Raw genomic sequence first — 12,448 nt, forward strand, 5'->3', positions numbered from 1 at the left:
GTAAAATACATTTGTCATGCTCCATGAAAGTAAATTGCCATGGTCCAAATGTACCAGAAGTTTCAAGTAGTGTTTTGTTTCTGTGTTTGAATAGGCAGCAAACTTTCTATTCTTTCTGTGTTTGTACAGACTTGCTAAACTATTGATGATTTTTTGTTGGGTGTCCTATTAGATCTGGAATGGAAGCTCACATAAGTTGAGCTGATTTTTGTCCATATGAAAGCAGAGGACCATATGGTCTGTGGCCTTTTCATCCATATGAAAGTAGAGGCACATTGTGGTGCTACTTTGCTGGGTTTTGTCTCCGACATTCGTGTCGTGATGATTTTGCAGGTACCCCGAGAGGCCCTTGAGTTTGCCGGAATGTCGATTAACTTACGTTCTGGTAAATTCGGGTACTCCATATGTCCTATTTTCAGCAAAGGTCATGCTGAAATTTTCCGTGAATTTTAGCATGACTTTGCTAAAAATAGCACATATGGGGTACTTGCGACTAATGCATGGGTCGGGGTATCTTAGTACTTAATTAAGTAGGATCAACTGCCCCGCCATTCTTGCTGCATTAAACCATATATGGCAATAGAGCCAAGTGATTAGGCCCAACCTAAATGATGAAACCTTGGCTTTTATAGGGTGCCTCGGTGTCGATGAGAACCTAAATGATGTACGCTTAGGCTTTTAGGGTGCCTCGGCGTCGACAAACCCTAAATGATAAAAGCTTAGCTTTTAGGATGCCTCGGTGTCGACAAACCCTAAATGATGAGACCATGATCTTGTTCCTTGACAATAACCAACTTTTTGACCAAACTTTTTTCCTATTTAGAGCGACACATGGCCCACAATGATAAGGCCGGCGGTTCGGGCGGCAAGCAATTCTGGGAGCTGTCCCAGGAGATGGAGGAAGAACCTCACCGCTACGAGGATGCCGCGGACGACACCGATCCTGACTACACAACCCCTAGTGGCGTCGGGGATGACATCACTGATGGTGCCGCCGAGGATGCCACCACTGATGATGGCGGCGCACACACAGATGGCAGCCAACCGAAGAGGCAATGGAAGGACCGACGCCCGAGCGTGCTCGGCACCATCAAGGAGGAATTTACTGAAGTGAACTCCGACGGGCATGCAACGGCGCCCAAATAATTAGTCAAGGGGTAATCGGTTCAGCTCGGGTGCATTCTCCGGAGCACCGTCTCGATCAACACCGAGAACCTAAGGCATAAGGACCAAGGGAATTTGCGCAGCCTCCTCTTCACGAAGCTGCACGAACGATACAAGTTCCCCGCTGACTTTGCAAACACACGCCTCTCAGGGAATGAAGTGAACAATGCCGCCCTCACAAGGATGAGCACGGACCTGTCTACTTGGAGAAGCACGGTGAAGGCAATGATTGAAAAAGGTGATAGTTATGAGAAGATCAAGGCGAAATATCCTTTGATCAGCGAAGATGACTACAAGGAGTTCAAGATCAAGTGCGAGAGCAACGCAACCTCCGAATCAAGTCAGTGGGGGAAAGAAATGCGGCAGTTGAACTTAGGGGTCCAACAACTCGGTCCCGGCGGTTATAGAGTGGCGGAGCCTATATGGGACAAGGAGGACGCGGAGCGTGCCGTGCAAGGCCTATCGCCCCGCTTCGAGAAATACCGTGACAAGCAAACTAGGAACTTTGTCAGGGCCCGGTACAAGGAGGACCCGGTAACAAAGGAGCTTACCACGGATCTGAAGACCAGGGCGCTCGAGCTTGTTCTGGTAAGGAATACACCCCCGCGTAATTAGCTCCATATGGTTGCATTCTAATTAATCCCCAATATTTCTAAATGGTTCATGTTCCTTCCGCAGGACACTAAAAGCAGTAGCGCGGGGTCGTCTCAGAGCTCCCCTTTCGACACCCCTTTAAATAGGGCGTTGAACATAATGAAAAACAAGGATAAGCTCAGTAAGCCGTCGTTAGCTGGTCGTGTGGCCGGCAAAGGCTTGTGCACAAAATGGTCATCATACTATACCGCTGGTGGGCAAAAGGAGAAAAAGACCAGCTCGGAAAGCCAGTCGCGCGAGGTTGAAGCACTCAAGGCACAAGTGGCGCGGATTCCGGAGATTATCCAAGAGCAAGTGCAACAATAACTGGGAACGATGCTCACCGCCATGGTGCCTATGTTGATTCAGGGGCTGACGACATGGATTGTGGGCGGCCAATAGGGGCCTCCCCCGGTTCCCAGCTTCATGGCCAGCAACTCGCACAACTCGCAGGCGGCGCCATTGGTGTCTTAGGCGGCACCATTGGTGTCTCCGGTGGAGGCAGTATTCATGTCTCCAGCGCCGGCACGGGCATTGGAGCTTAATGCACCCGGGTGTACACCGGCTGACACCTCGCCAGCAAGCGGCCCCTCCGTCAGTTGCACGCCCGCCGTTGGCGGTGCCTCGACATTAGTCGAGCTCAACAGCATCACGGTAACTAAGCCTCTCGGCCGATGACTTCATCTCCTTGCCTTTGACTGGGCATCCCTGACGCCCTACATGTTTTCGCAGGGCGCCGCCGACATTCCTTGCACTCTCCTGCACTTCGTGGGCGGCGAGTTGGTTGATGTCACGAAGGGCAGAATGGTTCAACCAGGCAACCCCGTGTTCCACGGTAGTCCGATGCCACCCACAGTGTATAGGGTTGAACTGGTTCAGGTGCTGCCAGGCTGCGACGAGTTGTTACCTCCGATTCGACCCGCTGGGGCCGAGGAAGAAGATAAGATGACCCTCAGTGCCTGCGTAAACTGGCCCCTGCTTTGGCCGAAGAGCCAGATTCGTTTGGGGGCGGGGGACACCACCCCACAGACAAGACCACCAGTCGTGCCGGTGCCAAGCCATGGCAAGAAAGCCACAACGCTATCGGACATGCCGGACATCCCTATGGCACAGGATCCAGACATGCATATGGCACAGGTTCCGGACGACGATGACAACGATGATGGTACATTTACCAACGTCGATAAGTACTTTGCCGAACATGGGTACTGTGATGAGTTTTGCGGGCCTCCTTCTCAAGAACCCAACCAAGACGACCGCGATCTAGCTGGTACCACGGAGAAACCTAATTGCAATAGGCGTCGTCTGGCATTCAGTTCTCAAGAGACGCCTCCAGCTGCCGCCTTCACCGAGCCTCAGATAGCCGAGGTGCGAAATATTATCAGCCCCAACACGCTCAAGAAGGTGGTCTGTGAGCAGAACTCGATCAAGGGCGCCGGTGCAAGCCAGCCGGCACCGAGTACGATCCGTGCTCAGGACGGGCCACCTTCACCTAAGGATATCTCGAAGAGGGTGCATGTGGCGGGTAGGTCGATGCTACCGACAAATATGCTCAATGTTGCAACCGGTGCTATGCGGAGTCTGCATGATAGTGTTCTTTCTTTGGAGAAGAGGCATCTCTCCCAGAATGATGTGGCATACCCGGTTTTTGTGTCCAAGGTGCCAGAGGGCAAGGGCTTTGTGGATGGCGCCATCGGGGGTACGATCGTCCTGCGGTTTGATGACATCTTTGCTATGTTTAACCTTCATCCGCTCCACTACACCTTCGTTCGGCTGTTTTCGCTGAGTATGGAGATGCGGATCATTCAAGACAAGACCCCGGACATCGTGATAGTCGAACCCTTCTACATGCGTGCCAATATCTTGGGCAGCGCTAGGGACCGGCAAGTCACGAGTTCACAGCTCGAAGGCGTCATTCTGGCAAACCCAGATAAGGATAACTTCCGCGTGCCTTACTTTCCCGAGTAATTCATCCCCTCACCGCCCCGTAACATATTATTTCTTAGATTTCGATCGTTCTTTTTTTTCTAACATTCCGTGTTCTGTGCAGTGACACACATTGCACACTCATCCTCTTAAGCCCGAAATATTCCATGGCCATGTATTTTGACCCGGACCGTGACTCCAAGATAGACTACACAAATATCAAGAAAGTTTTTGATGATGCTCTCCCCGGCTACGCCACATCTAGAGGCACCTTTAAGAGGCCAGTTCATAGGTACCGCAGGCACGTGTTCACCCACAATACGACGTTCCCCTGCGTTAAGCAGCCGCCTGGCGGTCAGAAGGATGCCTACTACACCCTCCATCACATGTGGGCGATCGTACGGGACCATAATCACCTTCTGCTACCAAATAATCTCAAAGATTGGGCCGCAAGCTTGGCGGCAATCCAGGACGCGGACCTCCGACAAGAATTCTTTCGCATCCAGACGGAGTTTGCAGAAATCATCCATCAAGATGTCCTTCGTGCCTCGGGGCAGTTCTACCTTAGAGATCAATCGTCCAATAGTGAGATAGACACAATGCTACAAATGCAGGCTGACAACGCCCGCGACTTCATGACCATCACGAAAGATGGCGGCTTCGTCCATGCTCCGGTCCCATGAGTCGAGTCGAAAGTAGTGATGCTATTTGTAGTTCTGAAACATCGATTAGCTCATGTTGTAATTAAACTTTAATGAACTTGTATGTCTCTTTGGTTTGGACAGTCGTTCAACTTAGATGTAATCGATGCTGTTTATTAGTAGGACCATGAATCGTGCTATTAATGTCTTGCTTTTCTCTTCTGATCCTTTTGTTGCATGCTTATATGTTGCTTATGTATTGTCTGTTGTTTGGCTTGTGCATAGAGATGCCGTCGTATGTCGTGTACAAGGGTAAGGTTCCCGGAGTCTACGGCGACTGGGAGGAGTGTCAGAGACAGGTTCACCGTTTCAGCGGTAACAATTACAAAGGGTACACCACTACGGCGGAGGCGGAATCTAGATACACGCGCTATCTAGCGAGAGAGAGGAGGGAGCGTTGGAGGAACCGGATGAAGACTAGTTTCATCGCGATGATGCTCATCGTGATGACCGCAGCTCTCTTCTATGTGATGGTAGTTTAGATGATCGATCTCGACTTGTAATGTGAAGACAAACTCGCTACTCGCGGTCTCGAGACTTGTAATGTTCTATCTTTGTTCGGTCTTTTGAATTCGGAGACTAATATGATGAATTGTATTCGGAGACTAATCTTCTATTGTATTCGATGAATCTGTTGTTGCTGTGTGGTGCTGTCTATATTCTGTCCAATAATATATTTTGTAACCTGTGCAAAAATCAGAAAAGTAAAAAAAAATCCTAATATTCATACTAATGGCACATCACCCCAAAGTGCGCCATTAGTATGCCAAAGGATACTAATGGTGCATCACTCCACAGTGCGTCATTAGTATGCCAAAGCACATGGGTAAATATGGCCCCCTGGTAGGCATACTAATGGCGCATGTTGGTCTATACTAATGGCGCACGATGTGGTGCGTCATTAGTATACCAGATACTAATGGCGCACCAGTGGTGCGCCATTAGTATTTAATACTAGTGGCGTGGTACTAGTGGCGCACCGGTAGTGCGCCATTAGTAGGCAAAACTGGTGCGTCACTAGTAGGCCTTTTCCTAGTAGTGTGTGCGAACCCTTCCGATTCGATCAACACCGAAGTAAAATAATCAACTTAAAAAATTTCTCATCTAATTGATGTGTGTGTAACTAATAAGTACGATTCTGATGTGAAAGCTATGACACACACAAGTACTCAATTGTAGCTAATAGAATTGAAGAATTTAAGGAGCGGCTTCTTAAAGATCTTGAAAGTAATTTACCTAGTCATGTTTGTTCATTAGTGCTGCAAAACGTTGAGTATCCTGAGTAAAGGCCGATGGAGAATAGTGGCTTCATTAACTTTCCTAGTAATATTCATACAGCTGATGCATCAGCTAATAACGTTGTGCAGCCCCATGTCCCTTTAAGTAGCGATTAAGGTGGCAAGAACTATGTGAGCAGTTCAGCTAATAATTTTATGCCTAGCATAGCTGCTTCTATTGTCTCAACTTCAGTTCCACAAAATCACAACAGCAATAACCGAAGTGCTAGTTTTAATTCTAGCTTGCACCAACCTATTTATTAGGAAATAGCTATAATATACCACCGCTACTGTCTGTCGATACCGGCATTCTGTACTGGCCGATAATCGATTCATATTTTAGTGGGTCTTCGTTGCAAGAATCACATGCTCAAATTTCTTTGTCAGGGTTTCGACCACATGCTAGCACTCCATCTGCTTCACAAACCAATTCTCTACAGCTGAATGATAGTTTTAAGGATAAGCTTGATAATATACTTAGAGAATAGGTTTAGAACCTAAGGGTAAAGCATGTGTATATAAAAAAATCATACCCTAATTACTTCAATTTGATGGCATATCCTCGTGGTTTTACTATTCCAAATTTTTTACGTTTACAGGGGGAGATGGTAGATCCACTTCCGAGCATGTCGAACAATTTTTAGCCCAATGTTGTGATATTGGCACATCAGATGTTTATAGGATAAATTATTTTTGTTCCCTTTGTCCGGTACTGCATTTACTTGGTTTACATCGCTTGCTCCTAATTCTATTTCAACATGGGCGCAACTTGGGCAAAACTTTCATGAGTATTTTTATTGTGGTGAAACTGAACTTCAACTTTCAGATTTAACTATGGTTAGGCAGAAATATAATGAGCATGTTTATGATTATATTAAGAGGTTTAGAGATGTCAAAAACCAATATTTTAGCTTGACCATAGCCGGAAAGGATTTAGCCGATCTTGCCTTTTCGGGCCTGCTTGCTCATATTAAGGATAAATTAGAAGGACACAAATTTTTAGATGTTGATCAAGTTTTGCAAAAAGCTTTGGCGCTGGAAAAACGGACTAAGGAGATTAAATAATATAGCCGGTTTAAACATAATACTGATAATGAGAAGGATAACCATGTAGGTAAGGCCTTAGATTGTGATAGTAATTCGGCTAGTGTAGATGACGTTAATATATGTGTAGCCGAATAGGTTCAAGTGCCAAAGTCAAAACCTTTTGCATGTTATGCTTTGAAACCCACACATAGTAGAAGAGACGAAATTAAATACACTTTTGATGTTAGCAAGTGTGATAGAATTTTTGATATGTTACTACAAAATAAATTAATTAGAGTGAGAGAGGGACATGTAATTCCACCTCCAGAAGAATTGGGTAGAAGGGCTTATTGTAAGTGGCACACTTCTTTTTCTCATTATACTAATAATTGTAATGTAACGTATTTCATCGACCGGTGCAATCAACCATTAATGAAGGACGATTGACTTTTAAAAAAGTTTCTAAGATGAAGCTCGATAGTGACCCTTTTCCTATCAATGTGGTCAAGCTTGAGAGTAAAAAAAATTCTTATTCGGTCGGATCAGACGGAGTATGCACTAGAAAAAATGTTGTTGATGATAGTGCTCCTCCAAGGATGATCAAACAAAAAAAATTCAAAAATAGGAGTCTGGAAAGTCAATGAAACGAGACAAGCTCCAAGGCCAAAGCCGACAGTTAGCATGTTGTTGGAAAAATATACCTCATGCAAGGCCAACAATGTGTTTAACCGGCTCGGAGGTAATAAGCGTGCTAGATCTCCTTCTGGATCTAACATTCATGAGCTATGGCAAAGAAATTCATATGACCAGCAATCATATTTTGCAATGGAGCCGACATATTGGGGTTGTGCACCTCCTATGTATCCGCAATTTCCTACACGGGGTTTAATCCTTGGGCTCCATATTCTACAGGGCCAGCATGCTATTTTCAGCCGGGATGGATTCCGCCGAGGCCTATGTTCAGACCGGAGATGCACGAGAAAAGGGCTCAGTTCAATGAGGAGGCTAGATCACATAACGCCATTGAGATTCCAGGAAGTCGATCACAAGTGCAATGCATATGGAAAAAACTATAAAAGTGACCACAATCGCTATGGGTGCCGGTGAAGCGTGCAGAACTGAAACCAACAAAAAGTTCAGATGATTTAAATGTTGCTCATGGTCCGAAAATTGGGTAATGCCAGTTAGGTGAAGGTGTTGCCAATAGTACACAAACTAGCAGTAATGTTCAATCAGAACCGGTCCCAAAGGAGGCCATTGATACAGACGAGAATAGTAATGGTGCGAAGCTGCCGCAAACTGGTCGGTCTAATCAATCTTTTCAGACTAATTTGAGTCATAGCATGCAAGCATATGGTCAGACAAGGCATTTGTTGTATCCTCACGTGCTAGTCAAAATTATAAATCGGCAAGCTCACATGCTAATTTAATCACGGGGAGTTGTTATCCATGAACGTCCAAAGGTTTCAAGTCTAGCGCTAGTACATCTACATGTTGGGGTTCAAGCAACGGACATAGCCAGAAATTTAAAGCTGGCCGTGCATATAATCATCAGAGAATTTTTCGGCCAGGGAAATACCTCAGTACAGGTTGAAGGACCCGCGGGGGAGGGGAGGAGGGGTAGAATTAAGTCAGTCGCGCCAGGAACTAAACCGGTACTTTGGTGGTGCCCAATGGGACATACAAACACTCAGAAGCGCCGTGTACAGAGACTGCGTGCATTGGAAACAAAGGAAGGAACAGCCGAGAAGAAGTGCGATGAATGGTTCGATAAAGATAAACCAATGGTGCCGATAAAAACTTGGAAGGAGAAGCGCATTGCGGCGGAGGAAAATGAAAATACTGATGACACGATTGCTGCTGAAAATTCAGAGAATGATAGAGATGTACCAACAGATATGGATGTTAATATGGTGTTCGCGTTGCCCACTGAATTTCATGCTCCCGAGGCTGAAGTTGTTGAGCTTATTCTTGGTCGAAAAAATGCTACATTTGAGAAACCGAAGAAGCACGAACAACACCTAAAGCCATTTTTTATCAGGGGTATCATTGATGTGGGAGAAGTTAACAAAACCTCTCATGAAAAAGACTTGGCGATATATCATTCCAAGTATCGCCATAAGCAAATTTGGCCGGTATACTATTTGATATATCGCCCAGAGAAAATTTGGCCAATCTGCTCTTTGGACATCGCCCTAGGCTATATGGCCAGTGAGGTTATCCACATCGAGATATTTAATAATGTTTTTCGGGAATACAATTGTATCAAAAACAAGAAGGCATGTGTTTATGACATAATTTGGCTACTAGGTTTTTTATGTGCCAAATTAATTAAATGATCATGGTTAGATTACTGGTTGATAAATAAATTTTCCCTTTATGTTTAATTCAAATACTGGGCTAGATCATAGTACAGTACATACGCTGTAGCGGTCCTGGGGCATGAGCAATGAAGTCATGGACATGAAGGTGCAACAACACAAGGATAATTTAATCATTATTATCTGGTGTGATAGCCACATGCCTGAAATATTTTATTATTGATAAGGCAAAGAGTGTATATGGCCAGAAAATGTAGCCATGCAGGTTAGATGAATGATTCAAAACGTCAAAGTACTATACATGATAGCCCAATTAAGATGACATGATTAGATTCTAATCGGTTTAGATTTTAGAGTTCTATTCGTATACGCCAAGTACTGCCTTGTATAGGTTAAAGTCCAGCGTGTCTTATATATAAAGCCACGGCCGATTGAAGAAAAAAACCAACAATCGATCTATTCAATACAAACACATTACTTTTAATCGTTCGTTTCTTTTCATAGTTTCTTCCTGCCGTGCCTGGCAGCCCGAGGGCTTGGTGATCTTTGTTGTTTTGCATCGAAAAACGGTCGGTTTTTCTCCATGAAATCGAGGGATTCTTTGTTGCTTTGCCCGGAAAGTAATCGTTCGTCGTCACGAAAGCACGACAAATACCCTGATGTTGTGCGGCGATTTCACGTGCCAACAACACCAATCACCGAGAAAAAAATATGCCCTCGCCTCCTTTTTTTTCCGATGAGGAACGTTTTTATTAACTCAAAATGTTGCCCTCACCTCCTGCTGTCCATGAAGCTTTCTTTGAGTTCTCCATCTGACATTGATCACGATTCCAAAGGCTGTGTGCCATTTGGTTGTGTCCATGCCAGGAGCTGCATTAGGCTTCAGACAAAACTCCACAGTGCACTCACTATCCCAAACTGCATCTAAGGAGTAGAATGAAGTTTCCGGAAAACTTCGATCACAAAACCATGTTACAGTGCATAGGCTGTTGCCATTTGGTTTTGTCCTTGCCAAGACCTGCACTATTCTTCAGAGAAACTCGACAGTGCAGCGCACATCAGTGAAGCTTTGATCAAAACCATCAGGTTCATTCATGACAAAAGGGGTGATCATTCAGTTTCCAAGACAAAGAAATGAGACGGACAACGAAACTTTGCATTGAACTCTGAAAGATGAACACCATGGGCAGGCGTTTATTCAAGGCAACAAATGCGGCTCGCAGGAACAAGCAAGCACTGCACGACCAGACCAAATGAAAACTACGGTAGACAAGTTATAACGCAGCTGACACTTCACCCTCCCGCTGAATGCGCCTCTTCACGCCCCGCGGCACCAATGGAACTGCAGCAGCCTGGATTCAAGAAAAAACACACAACAACAAAAAACAGAAGTGAGAATTGTGCGGAAATGGACGCTGATATACATTGCTCTCGGATAGTCAGATAACTTGCCAAGCTGCAGTACTTCAGGGCGTAGAACATCTCCAGGTAACGGCGAGTCTCGCGCCTCTCCAGGTTGCTCACGTACTTCCAGAATCCATACACACCGGTCAGAGTCATCAGCCTCTCTGAGTGCAGCTTCCAGGCGTACCTGATCATTCCAAAAATATAGGATCAGTATTTGTTCAGAGACGGTACTTTAGTTGGAACTATTTGGCATGACTATAACAGAATACATACTTCTCATAAATTCTCTTCAGGCCTCCTCCTTCAGACATTTTTTTCCCAGTAGCTTGGATCCACACCTTTTTGCACTCTCAAAGAAGTTGACCAAGATATCAGCCTTGTCTGTATGGTAAGGATCGATGTGCAGATCAGACACGCCATCCAGGATTATTTCAGCAAGGCCACCATGGTATGTCTCAATTGTCGGCAAACCACATGTCATGGCCTCAATGACAGTCAGGCCAAAAGCTTCATAAAACGCGGGCTAGAGACAATTGAAATAAGGGTTTACTCTAGTGCAAACTCAAGGCTGTTCTTTCCAAATGTTGAATACAATAGAATATGAAATGGCATGGTGTATACGTGCACAAATGCTCCCTTGGTATCACTCGCAGATGTAGCGGTACAGCTCACCATTGCGAACACGGCTCATCTGAGCTGAGATCCACTTGATATGGCCCTTCAGATTGTACTCGTCAATGAGCCTGTACAGTACATCCTCTTGAACTCAAACCTATTCCTCCCTAGTCCCAGTCCCTATCCTTTGCAATGAACCAAAACTCGTTCAGTTTAACTTGACGTTAATTCCACATTGCTAAGATTCTGGAGCATCGGCAAATGGTCTTCAGTGACCGTACTTCCTTGCCTGACGACTGGTACGTAGAAGTGGCATACTTGTAGTGATGCCGTCCTCTTTCACTGGAAAGGAACAATAGCATCAGGCCAACCAACCAAATCCCAGGATCATTGTAAACTAAGTGCTCGTTACATGGCTGTTGCATTTCCTAATACCTCCCACTCCCAGCGTCTTCGATGTAGTGCAGTTTACACTGGCCGTCCAGTTTCACATGTAATACGAAATAAACTTTGAGTTGACTTGTGCACTAGCGCTATTAATCCACTATACTCGTTGCAAAGAAAATAATCTGTATATTAGCCACCTTTCCTCGCTCTCAATTCTGAAGCTTTATTTGAGATCTCCAAGAGTGTCCCTTCCCTCCCATTTATAAACAAGACTAACTTATCAACTTTATTTCCATTTATTACTTTGAAATAATATGATGCAAAGGCTGCAACAATATATACCTGGCATTTGTGTGCGCACCATGCCAATATATAACTGGTTGTTAGTTGTTGCTGTGGCGCAGGGCAACCATTGATGAGATGTTGGTACAGCAGTTACTGGAAGCGAGGTGGGGGTGTTTTGTCTTCCAGCAAAATCTCCTCTGGCCGGCTAGTTTTGCGTTAGTGGGTTGTTAGAGAACACAAGGTCTAGTCTATTGGCTAGATTAGGCAGCAACAACGTTTCCTTTGGTTCTGCTTTAGGGGTGATTGCCCCAGGTTTGCCTTTGGTTAGACAACAACATTGGCGTGCGAGCGGGCAATTCCTTCTTAAAGGTATTGTCTGGAGTTGTGCGCCCTTTGAGTGGCACACGTCGCTCGAATGGTACATTATGGTCCAGGGTCATAGGGTTTGAGGAGATGTTACGACAAGGTAGGTCCAATGGGCATGGTCTCTAGTTTTCCTTTCTTTTACTATAAGCCGATTTATTGGGAATCAAAGCTTGGCATTGTTTGATATTCTTTCAAGCAATTCATGATTTATTTTAGTAGTATGCATTAATCAATGCAGAGGCCAAGAATTAAACTCCTTTTTAAAAAGAATGCAAAATAGGGGCAAAAATGGCTACCAACGAAATTTTGTCATTGAGATCAAGTCTAGGTATACATCATC

General features: G+C 45.1%; 1 pseudogene; it reads right to left on the reverse strand.

Annotated features, from left to right (window-relative positions):
* Positions 1-10,322: 10,322 nt before the first annotated feature.
* Positions 10,323-11,821, reverse strand: LOC119338649 (annotated as a pseudogene).
* Between the last annotated feature and the right edge of the window lie 627 nt (positions 11,822-12,448).

This window comes from Triticum dicoccoides, chromosome 7B, assembly GCF_002162155.2.
Source record: "Triticum dicoccoides isolate Atlit2015 ecotype Zavitan chromosome 7B, WEW_v2.0, whole genome shotgun sequence".
Taxonomy (NCBI): Eukaryota; Viridiplantae; Streptophyta; class Magnoliopsida; order Poales; family Poaceae; genus Triticum; species Triticum dicoccoides.